Below are 13,218 nucleotides of genomic sequence, written 5' to 3'. Positions count from 1 at the left end.
GTGACATGGCAGAATGAAGATCGAACCCATTCAGAACACAGATGGAATACCTACCTACAGTGGAATACAGTAGAAACTAAAATTCCAACTGGGTATGTTAGTAAATAGTAAGTAACTAGGTATGTACTATTAAACATTCTGTGGCTTTGGAAGGGTACTTTATAGAATGTGTCAGAAAGAGGCGGGCTGAAGCTGCTGTATAACTAGGTAGCAAAGTAAATGTTGTATGCAAAGAGCAATAAACAGTAGGTATGTGCACTGTGCAGCGCTCTTCAAAGTCAATAAAATTACAGATAATAATTATGAGTAAAACTAAATAATTATTTAAAATTCTTATAATAACTTTTAACTTCGAGATTACAAAAACTTAACTAAATAAAAATACAAAATAGCTATTAATGTTCAGTGTGTCTGTACTCGGACATCATACTCCCTCGAAAACATGTTGTTTCGACTTAATTTTTTTATGTCTTGTATTAGCTTGAACATACAATCACTATTATGGGAATGAGGAAGAACGTGTAGCCTTGAAATTATTTTTTTCAGATTGTCCGGCTTAAAAGGTTGACTTTTATTGCTTACTTATAGGTACCCACTTATCCTTTCACGTAATTGTTTTCCTTCTTTTTAATACTTAATTTTAATCATTTGTATTATGAAATGTTAATGTACTTTTTAAATTATCATATATTTATCATATCCATGAAAATTCACAATGTCGACAACGGAATATAATCATTTGTACCATGCCACAGAACCCATTTTTTTAATGGCATAGCATACTTACATATACTTGTGGGTACCTACTTTATTGTTTTAATAATCGAGCTAAGTAATAAAGGATTTTTTGTAGAATATTTTCCTAGAAGTAACCGTTATGCTCTAAGGTTATGCTAGTTGTGCAGTCGCGGAAGAATTCTAATCAATACCCGCGGCCCCATCATTAAAGCGGCTCGACGGAACACAGTGGGGTTTTAGTCGGTAAGAATCCGACATAACCCATGGCTCCTTCCCCGGGGGCCGTGGGTATCTTTGGAAGATTTCCCCACTATAAAAAAAAAAGGTTTAAGACTTATGCAAAAAACTAAAAAATGGTCCTTTGAACCCGCCTACACCCTTAACAATATAATATGGACTGGACGACGACAAGGAATAACTGTAGCGATCTTCAAAACTACACGAATTATTTCAGCTGATAGCCATTTTCGGCTTAATTTTCTCGGGCAACCAGATAATAATAATAAGTGTACATAGTATTACGGTATTATACTAGCATAGCGTTTAGTTGGTTTAGCTACCTACTATTATAGTCCATTGAATGAGTCCCTCCAAGGGGGGTCTAGAGTGCGTGAGTTAGTAACGTAAGATCTTTCTTCGGAAACATGTCAAGAGTCCCTAGGTAAAAAACATACTAAAACCCCGGGACACTAGGAGGAGCCCCGGAGTGGGGGGAGGGGGGAAAAGGTCAATTTTTTTCATTTTTCGCTTAAATCTCAAAAACAGTACATGTTAGAGAAAAACTTTCAAGAAAAAGTTGAAAGGCCATAAAATTATCTACAAGTTGTACCTACATCATTTTTTTCTATTCGCAGCCGTTTTCGAGCTACATCCCATGAAATGTGAAAAATTCGAAAGCTTTTTATTTTACCTAACTACTCTAAATTCAATACCTCCTAAACGCCTCCATGGTGGAATCTGTTTTTTTTTATCAATGATAGACCTAATTATGAGCAATCTATCTGTACCGGTCACAAGTTGCACTTTTGAGTTTTTCGGAAGAAAAAAAAAAGGTCAAGTTCAGTAACTCAAACTACCCTAATATAATATTTTGACAATCGATTCCTCCTAAAGGCTTCCATGGAGGAATGTGTTTATTTTACCAATCATAGACCTAATTAAGAGCAATCTATCAGTACCGGTCACAAGTTGTACATTTGAGTTTTTTGGAAGAAAAAAAATAAAAAGTTCAAGTATCGTAACTACCCTAATAAAATTCAATTTCCTGTAAAGGCCTCCGTGGTGGAATCTGGTATTTTTATCAATGATAGATCTAATTATGAGCCATCCATCTGTACCGGTCACAAGTTGCACTTTTGAGTTTTTTGGAAGAAAAAAATAAAAAGATCAAGTTCGGTAACTCAAACTACCTTTATATAATATTTTGACAATCGATTCCTCCCAAAGGCTTCCATGGAGGAATGTGTTTATTTTACTAATTATAGACCTAATTAAGAGCAATCTATCAGTACCGGTCACAAGTTGCACATTTGAGATTTTTGGAAGAAAAAAAATAAAAAGTTCAAGTTTCGTAACTACCCTAATAAATTCAATTCCCCGTAAAGGCCTCCGTGGTGGATTCTGGTATATTTATCAATGAAAGACCTTATTATGAGCAATATATCTGTACCGGTCAATTTTGAGTTTTTTGGAAGAAAAAAATGATCAGATCATGTTCAGTAACTCAAACTACCCTAATATATTTTGACAATCGATTCCTTCTAAAGACTTCCATGGAGGAATGTGTTTATTTTACCAATTATAGACCTAATTAAGAGCAATCTATCAGTACCGATCACAAGTTGCACATTTGAGTTTTTTTGGAAGAAAGAAATATTTTTTGATCGTATGGGGAAATTGTTTGAGCCAAAATCATTTTTTACTGCGTGTAACTCAGAAACTTTAGGATATAGAAAAAAATGATGTAGGTACAACTTGTAGATAATTTTATGGCCTTTCAACTTTTCCTTGAAAGTTTTTCTCTAACATGTACCGTTTTTGAGATTTAAGCGAAAAATGAAAAAAATGGACCTTTTCCCCCCTCCCCCCACTCCGGGGCTCCTCCTAGTGTCCCGGGGTTTTAGTATGTTTATTACCTAGGGACTCTTGACATGTTTCCGAAGAAACATCTTACGTTACTAACTCACGCACTCTAGAACTTTTTATTCAATGGACTATTATGTATTCTGTGATTATACCACGTATTATTGCTCCATACAAGGTACGTTGCGCCATCTACGGAGCATTATTAAAAGTTACTTTTTAAGGTAAGCGACATCTATAAACTTTTAATTAAATTAAAGTTTTTGATACAGATGTCGCTATTGAGCGAAGTAGGAAGGCGTCTTTTTATTTTCTAAAAATAACACTAGAGTTCGTATGAAGCGCTATATCCTTATACATAGTTACTATACTCTTTGCGCTATATTTAGTTTTTAGACATTTGACAAAAAAGATGGCAGCGATTGCCGACTGCTGTCCTTCGGATTTATTGCGAAAATGGCGCATTATGTGATATTTTCACATTATTTATTAATTATAAGTGAAAATTTGTGCAGTGCTGCTTTGTGATGGTGTGTTAAAGTTACATGAATGACAGTGATAATCGTGTGTAAATAGGAGGACTACTTTCTTTGGGATATTGGATTACACATAAAATAAAGGTATTTATTGCCTCCTACGCTTAAAACTTCATTCGTAGGCAATCATTTATTGTTCTATTAATTATTATTGTTTAATGAGTGACGGTATCATTTAAAAAAAATATTAATGTCGAAGTCTAGTTTACGAAGTAATGACTGAATCTTTTAGAAAATTCCTTACTTTATTTTAAACTATTGCACTCAAAAATAATTCGCAGCTATATGGTTAGCCGTAGCTTTCATTATTAGGTACCTACCCATCGGATTCTTCATGACATCAGCGAAGAATACCAAAGGCTGTAAACATTTAGAGCACAGTGATTCATCTCACCATACAGCATAGCAAAAGAGCGTGCATTTTTTACAAACGTGTGTTTTTATTCTACATATGTATCGATAATAATATTTTACAGGCGTTGAATAAAAAATTAAAAACACAAAATTTACAATAATCATTTTACCAATTAAAATGCACTGTAATCACAAGATAATATTAGGGAAGTAAACAATAGTCTAGTGTCTTATCAGAATATTAATATAGTAATAATTATTAATTGAATATGAATAATAAGATGATAATAAATATGAGGTATGTACTTACATACATAATAATTAATAGCTTACCATACTGTTGTGTTAAACCGGCTACTTACCTACCTGCAGCAGGGGCAATATTGGAATTGCACCCTTAATTTGGCTCCTTAATTGTGATATGTATATGCAAGCAGGGGCCATGCTTTACATATCCTTTTTAATAATTTTTAGTATGAATTTCAGTGAAGAAGTTCAATTTATTATTTATCACAATAAATTAATAATTTCATGTTAAAAAAAATAAAATAAAAGCTGTTGTTAAATTATAACAAATAATTTACTTAGTTCCTTTTTTTAATAATATTACTATAACTAATTCAAAGCAATTCCAATGCTGTCCTTGGTTAATTGGGATAGGCACATTCTAATAATATCATGAAACTAGGTCTTCAGTTTTTCTCTGTAGCTTCTAAATTTGTGATTTAACATACTTTTGTACCATTATCCCCTATGTTTGTTACGAAAACACTTTTTTAACATCAATAGATTTCTACTTATCTTATTGTACATTGTATTGTAGTTTTGACACCTGAATAAGGATAAAGATTGCAAACTAAAATAAATATTGAGATTATTCAGCATAATATTGCAATAAGCAAATAGTGACTGGAATGTTATTTTTTTCTTTATTTCACGTATGAAATTATAATGTTACTAGTATTCTATCCTTCACTATCTCTAGACACATAAGCATGTCATAAAATCACTCTGTTGCAATGTGAAAAACAAATAAACACATTTGTTATTATGTATTTAAGTAAAGATGAATGAATTTTAAATGCATGTACGTACTTGTAAACATGAATAATATTTGAGCTCATATTGAAGATAAGATTAAACTCATAATATTTCACTAACTATTAAATAATAAATATAATTAATGATAAAATATAATGATAAGTGTCATCAGACCAGCACTTGGCACAGCACTCAACGTCTGTCATCTGTAGAGCTTGCTCGGTGACAATTATTATGATAGGGAAATTGTTATAAGTACTTAACTGAAATATAAATGGTAGTTATATAAAAGACCCTCACATACCAGCACTCAGTTGTCAGTACTCAGTATTATGTTATTAATGTGTTATTAACATATAATAGATATGTTTGCGTTGAAAATACTACATTTGGTAAGGTTCTACATGATTGAAATGCTCTTGGAACAACATGTGGACTTTACTTCATTAGGCAATATACCTATGTATTGCAAATAGTTCGAATGGTGAAGGAAAACATTGTGAGGAAACCGACATGTCGAAGAATTAAAAAGTTCGACGACATGTGTCATCCGCCAACACGCACTTGGCCAGCGTGGTGAATTATGGCCTGTACCCTCATAGGAGGCCCGTGTCCCAGCAGTGGGAACATATATGGATTATGGGCTGATGATGATGATGATGATTGCAAATAGTTTTTGCTTATAAATAAAGTGGGTATGACTTCACAGAACATTTTAGCTGAATATCCACTTTAATAACAGTAGGAAAACAATTTGAAATTCCGTAAACTTTGAACAAAAAACATTTGACACTATACATTTGAATTGGCATAAAATAAAATACTTTATAGTTTTGTAAAACAAAATTTAACATTTAATGCAAATTGAACTCTATAAAAACCAATGTTTAAGTTTGCATTCATATGCAGTGCACAAACCTTCTTCTTATCGGATATAGGTCAATGTTGACATTTTTCAAATAAATGGATCAATAGCACCGGTTCGGCATCTGTAGTATTTTCATTAAATATGAACTTGTTGACCTGGCCCACTTCCAATGTAAACTATTTCTTCATGAAATTGATGAGCGGGATTCCAATAAATCACAGTACTTTAACAATAGTATTTTTACTTGTAATCGCTTTGTACTACATTCTCAAAAATTCCAAGAAAATCATTTTTTGTTGAAAGGTTGTAAAATAATAATATTAAATTAATGTAAAAAATCAGACGTTCATATAGTCTAACTACTCGATTTTTAGTACTGACGTTCGCAAAATTTAATTTATAACCGTGTTTAAACAGAAAATGCAGGATTAAGACTATTGAGTCAGCGTCATGGAATTATACTCTATTTTTGTTACATTCATCGGCCCCAAGTTCTATACTCTGCCAAATTATAAAGTTTTACGACAAAACATGCATACGACTGCGTCAGTCGTGTAGTCGGGAGTCGGGACTCTCGTGTTTACTGTATGTGCGTGACCGGTTTAGGCGTTACATTTGTATGTAAAATGGTTAATGCATAATAACTAGGTACTAATCGCGAGTTAATCGCGGAAATAATTAATTAGCCACATTCACTTTTGTGTTTATCGGATTATTTTCTTTATAATTCTATTGGTATAAGTAATGCCGTTGTAAAATTATGTTGTACCTAGTTACTAAAGCCGCTTTATAGCGGTTTAAAATAGGATTTTAGTTAATTTCAAAACACTGCTTTACGTAACATAATGTACCTACGTATTAATCCTAGTCATGTAATGGGCTGATTTGCGTCAGCAGTTTCTTCAATAAAGTTAAATACCTATGTACCTACATGTAGTTTATATACTCGTTGATTTATTAATAGAAATATCGAAAACCACTGATGTTTTGAAATAAATTTTAATATAAGTGGTTATTAGCACAAAAACCTTTTTCATTGCTTCGTGTCATGGACCTCCATGCAATGCCATTATTTTTAGTTTCTTTTTCGATATAAAATCGTTTTTGTTATACATATTTTCACGTAGTTACCTTCCTATTGTCATTGAACTTTAAGATTAATTTGGTCACTGATTACTGTACTTTAGATCTCAACAGTTGTCTTCCATAATTAATTTGCGGATTTTATTGGTAAACTAGCATTCTGTGAATGCCTCCGCCCGCATCGTCAATGGAATTGTCATGGGAATGAGATGTTTTAACTTTTACCGCAGTAAAAATCCTATCCTCTGCTCTATTTGAAGACACAACAATGTAGATACTTACACAGGATTCAGGAGCGGTCCTTTCCGACGTGAAAGAAAGAAAAAAAACATACAAACTCATTTTTGCATATTATAACTAAAGAATGGCATTATTTATTTGTACATGGTATTGGTACCTATATGTATTGCAATATTGTTATTCGTGCAATTTAGTATTTTATAGCTTCCCAGACTTAGTTATTTCAGTTTGAAGAAATGTATTCTTAACGATAAGCATTTAATAAATGTATCTTGGATAATTTTTTTGTTCCTTTATAGGCATGCTCGTGATTTTTACAGACTACGTTTTGTAACTTTGCCGAAAAAATTGACAATTTCCAAACGATATTTCATCAGAGTTGATCGCATCTACCTATATCAGACAACCTTAGATTCTTCTCATTCCCAGACATTCACAAGATATTCCTGCGATATTATACTTTTGTAAATACATACCTACTACCTAGTTATATTAAAATTCCATTCGCAAGACACCTAACTCGGCTTCAATTCAAATGAAGAGTCCTTTCGTTCTAAGTAGGACGTCGATAATTTTCACCTCTATTGGGAGCGTGCATGTTTAAGTAGCTAAACAAAATAAATCATGTTGTTTTAAACTATAGCCTCATTTGGTTGTCCCCAATTTAACATGTATTCGTGATGTTGTCTTCCAAAAGCTCCTGTGCTCATAATTCCATTACAATAAAAATTATCTTTTCTTGAATCGGAATACCTATTGCATGATTAGAATATTAGATCAGGATATTAGAATATTGTAGTATTTGTGCCAAGTTTAATGTGGTTATTTCTAATAATGTTGTACATTAAGAACACGTTTTAAAAGTTATGTAGGGGCTATCGTAGGCGAACTAAGTGCGAATAGCTGATTGGAGGTTATTCAACTGGTGACTAGACAGAAATAGCGCGATCACTCGTGGCATCTCGCACACCTCTGTTGACGTCGCAACTCGCACCTCCCCACTGTATACGCATTTCCGGGATACGGCCCCACTCACTCTAAACGACCTGATGATGGCAAGATAGCTTTTTTTGTGTTTATCGTCATTAAAACAGCTGCAGCTTACTCCTCGCGTCACGCGTGAAGGAAACTGAAATTTTGTACATGCCCTAAATCTACCGACTTACGTACGTACGTACTTAAGTATTACCTAATAAAATGCGTTCGATCGATACGTCTAGCGAATAAAACAATTTGTCATAAAATGGTTCGTAATAAATTGTGACCCGATGTATCAACGTGTGATGTCGCCGTTCGGAGACGGAGATTTATGTCTTCCCTCCATTTTACATCGTCGATCGGTGGCAGGCGGCATCGCGGCTATGGCAGTCTTCTGGTGGTTATTTATAGAGGCGCCGAGACGCCGGCCTCACACTATCTCGCATGTTAATTGGCTACTTGCTCCGCATTTTTCCTGACGTGACCGTTCACTCGACGCCAATGCCATCGATGAGGCCGGTGGTGGCCGATAAACATTGACACCTTTACCGCTCTTCCTGATGCGGTTAGCCGGAGGAGGGCTTCTGTTACATGATCCACGGTATTGCTTACACAAACATGACAGATTGTGGCATTATAATATGCAGGATGGAGAAAAAAATAAAGTATTTAGTCTGTGTAATTATTGACTAGATTTTATCGCTCTAAGGTCAATGGTACGACTCCGTATTACTAAATAATGATCTTATAACACGAATATAGTTCGAAAACCATGTTACACCGTGAACCTCTAATTTAATATCATCAATGACCTATTATACTAGTAGACGCGGCATACGCCAACATCATTGCACTAAAAAACAGCGTAATTAATACATACCTACTTACTAACGCATTATCACCAATACAGTTGTTCTCTCTTTCACTCTCACGCACGAGACATAATACATGTCTCACTCATGTACTTCGTAATAACAACTGCCGATTAAAATACAAAAAGAACGTCCAGCCACGACGCTGAATGGTGCGTGACTAAGTGAAACTCGGGCACTTACCTGAGTTTTTTCTTGCCAAAATAGAGAGCGGGTAACGTATCTAGCTCTTTTATATATCATAGAATATCATAATAATATAGGTACTAGGTACAAACAGTATTATATTTTTGTGGTTATGAAAAGTATACAAGAAGAGCTTTTCGAAATGAATCGGAAAAGTATAAAAGGAGCCAAAAGTGCGACTTACGACCAGGTTAAAACTTAAAAGCAAATTAATAGAGCCAAGTCGTCACTCACGATAATATACATGTATATATATCTAAGGCCGCCTTTACACCTGTAAGTTACTTTCGTAAAAATTATGTAACTGACTTACGGTTGCATTTACACTTAAAATAAACTTACAGTAAATAATGCTTACGTAATTTTTGTGAGTTTAAACTTACATAAATTATTACACGCCCGTTTACATTAAATCAGTAGGGCAAGTCGTAAGAAAGGGCATTAAAATACCGCCAATTTGACACATAAACTTCGTTAGTACCGCTGCCGCTCTTCTTTTTCTTTAATTTTGTCACTTCTTGGCTAAATTGTCCTTTCAAATTATGCAACTTTCTAATGATTTCATCTGGAGTGATATTAAACATTTCGCTAAGTTCAACATGTAGTGAATTTGTTTTTACGCGGTTTTTGTATTCTTTATTTTTGTAGTCCCACAGTATGGGACGTGCTTCAAAAGCGGTAATTAAAGCTTCTACCTCGTTTGGTGACCAGATTTTATTTTGTTTTTGTTTAGAGGACATTGTTTTGGTGAGTTCTCAACTTATCAAAATAATTCAATAAGCTGCGAGTCGCTTCCGTAAGCAAACTCGAACACGTTTAGACTTGTAATTTTTAAATTTACGAAAGTTGTAAAAAATTACAGTAAGTTACTTACAACGAGTGTTTACATTTGAAAATTTATCGTAAGTAGCTTACGTAAGTGACTTACGTAAGTAAAACTTACAGGTGTAAAGGCGGCCTAATGATACTTTCTCCTCATGCAATTTTTTTATTATTTTTAAATTAGGTACAAAAACAAACTATAAGTGTATGTAAGATACGTATTATGTTAGTGTTATATTCTATTTCTACCAGAATAATGGATACTAAAGTAATTGGTGCCGTGTACGGTTTGCCGAGCGCCCTACTTCCGCCTCGTAACCCGTGTTTATTGCAAGTATCGTCTGCAGACACGCCGGGTACATTCCGATTTCTAATCGTCTTATCACTTTTAGAATTCATTATTGGGGGTTGAGTTATTAATAGTTACAGTTATTTTATTTATCGTATCAGTATAGAAGAACCCTTTTTAATAAGAAAGTAATATTATGTATCATGATGCTTTACTCGATATCGTATAAAAAATAGCCTTGTTTTTTTGTTGAAATCAATTCGTTTTGTGTAGTTTTGTATTTAATATTTATGTAATTCCTTACGGAATGCAGGTAATTAGCTGCATGTAAAAATTAGCCATATCTATAGTTTCAGAAGGTTTGTGCAACAAATAAATTTTTAAGATTTATAATATTACCGAGATCATTTAAAAATAATGAGACTAAAGACGGGAATTACTTTATGAAAAATGAGCACAGATGACACATCCACTGTGACACGGTTAAAATGAGTGAAATTATATTACAACTATAAATATGTGTCCTATGTATGCGAGTGTCAGTTATTTTTACAACTTTTGCTGTATATAAATAACTACACTCAAGACTGACTAATCCTACATATTTTTGTTCTAATTGTCGTTTGTTTTAGTGAAACTTTTATAGGAACCAAAGAGTTCAAGCTTTGCAGCTTTCTGCATATTACTGCTCAACGTGTTTTTAATATTTTTTTGTGATTTCGCGCTCTGTATGCAATTATTAAAGATAACAAACATAAAAGTTTGAAGAATAAATTGGTTCCTGAAGGTACTAGAAAGAGTTCAAACATTTTTAAAATAAGAGCATTTTTGGTGAATATCAAGAGAAATAAAATAAAAGTTAACGCAGTATAGAAATAGTTTGGAAAATCCAAAAGTGCACGCCTCATAATCTCATCCTTTACAATAAAATTGATTATTTATAAAGAGTACACTATAAATATAAAAAAGAAATAAAATAAAATAGTTGGAAAAGTAAAGAAAGCGGTACCGTAATAATTGAGCTATTTTTCTTGTGGCCCCACCTAGATGTGAAACTGCGCAGGTTTAAGGGACTGACTACCAAATTATTTTTTAAACCTTGGCTTATAGTATAAAGAATCGAGTTTATAATGGTGAATTTTGAGTACACTATAAATATAAAAAAAAAGAATATATATAAATATACTAAAATTATGGAGAACAGTCGATATTTTTTTTTGTTTATTTAATAACAATTAAACCACATCGAATCAGACCCTGACAAATGAAAGGGTTCTATTCCTGAGCATACTCAAGCGTAAGAGAAAAAAAAAGACTCGATTAGTAAAGTATTTCGGTCGCTATCGTGTTAACAAGAAAATCCTCCGCACATACAGACACACGGACGTCCAAGACAGAACTTTTTTAAACTGTTTTTTAACTAGTTTAAATAACAAAAATGACATCAAAAATATCATGAATGTTAAAAATAGTGTTTTTTCTTAATATGTGTGTATGTATTATCTTACAAGTGCAATGTATGATACATAAAGACATTTTAAGTTTGAAAAATCAGATGTTTTGCGCGAAGTGACAGTAGTACCCACCTCAACGCTTCGCTTATGAGGCGTGCAATAAACGGAAGGGTACCTACAAAGGATGAATAAAGATGCGAAAGTAGCTTTGTCTATCTCTCCACGTGTAAATGGATCAACTTATCTGAACGAGGTTTAATAATATATGGATGAAGCCTTAGAAAAGATTACTTGTTTCTCAAAAATGCAAAACACGCAAGAGGTGAAATATCGCGCGCTGCAGGTCGCAGACGGTGCAAATAATATTTTCTTTGTTCATAAACGAGACTATGCAAATATATTATATCCAAAATGGTAAATACCCTATTACCGTAATGTTTTCTCAGTGGGAATCCACAGAAGTATTAATTATTATTTTGTTATGTGGTTTTGAATCTATAACTAGTAACCATATTTTAGCAATAATTCAATTGTTTTTCCTGTAATATATGGAATGCTTTTTATGGTTGGGATGACATATTTTACAGTTTGATATCATTTTCTATAGGTACCAATAGCCCAAATTTTTGCTACCTTGTGCTGTCAAATCTTATCTCTTCAAAACGGCCTAAATAATGTTATGATTTTGAATAATGTGCGAGTTCATTATAATTTATATGACATTGTATGTAACCTATTTAGGGACAAAGGAAAACCGTATGCGGTTAATCTTCTTATAATATGAATTTTGAAATGACTATTAGGGCAAAGTTACTATAGTTATTATAACTTGTACAATTAGGTATATAGTACCTATTACCATAGATGAGTGTTATGTGTAAATATTAACACATCAAATTAGTCTAGCAATGATATATTGAGTGCTAGACCGCATCTTCCGGTTTCGATGTTAATGTTCCATAATGGACATTACCACGCAGCTATAACCGTGAATAGTGCCGTCAAACATAATGTAAACAAGACAGTTAAACCACTGACGCTCACGTAAGGATTGAATTGAAGTTTCGTGTAATACGACACGGCGGTCATTCATATTTGTCATATTTGCGTATATATACACATGGATGGGGTTCGTTTAGTGAGTGACAACAAGAAGCGCATTTTTTTGTTTAGGGTGCTTTTGTTCTCCAAAATTGTATGAGATGTTACACATTTTTATTTGGAATCGGTTATAAACGAATTTTTATGCATAACTACATTCGTATAATGCACTCGTACCCACAAGGGTGCATTAAATTCAAACAACACTATAATTACATAATAAATTAATATCAAAAACTTAAACAATAATGAATGAATACAATCATAGGTAATATTCTTTGATGTATTTAACGATTTTTCGACAATTACTCATAAAACATTAAGCTATTGTTCGTCGTTGTATCGTATTATTCTAGTGGCCCGTCGTGATTGTCGAGTGGGCGGGAGTGAACGACTGTCTCAAATTCAATTCTGTTCTATTTCTGTTACTATGTATTTACACAGGCATATACATTACAATGTAATACACGCACGTTGTGAACTTAAGTGATCACGTTGCATTCTATATTCCGAATAATAGATGTTAGAATTTAGATCTTCAAACTAAATGGTAAAGCAGACGTAGGTTGCGTCT

The 13,218-nt window shown here is 33.3% G+C and overlaps 1 protein-coding gene across 2 annotated transcripts in view; it reads left to right on the top strand.

Moving 5' to 3' along the window:
- The first annotated feature begins 3,225 nt into the window (after positions 1 to 3,225).
- Positions 3,226 to 13,218, top strand: part of LOC123692833 (protein piccolo) — a 31,930-nt gene continuing 21,937 nt past the window's right edge. For both annotated transcript variants that reach the window (XM_045637631.1, XM_045637630.1), the window contains exon 1: positions 3,226 to 3,440. The gene's annotated coding sequence lies outside the window, so the exon portion shown is untranslated. The remainder of the gene's footprint in view (positions 3,441 to 13,218) is intronic.

Source organism: Colias croceus, chromosome 6, assembly GCF_905220415.1.
Source record: "Colias croceus chromosome 6, ilColCroc2.1".
NCBI lineage: Eukaryota > Metazoa > Arthropoda > Insecta > Lepidoptera > Pieridae > Colias > Colias croceus.
Note: the sequence above shows the minus strand (reverse complement) of the source record. Positions and strands in the feature narration are given on the sequence as shown.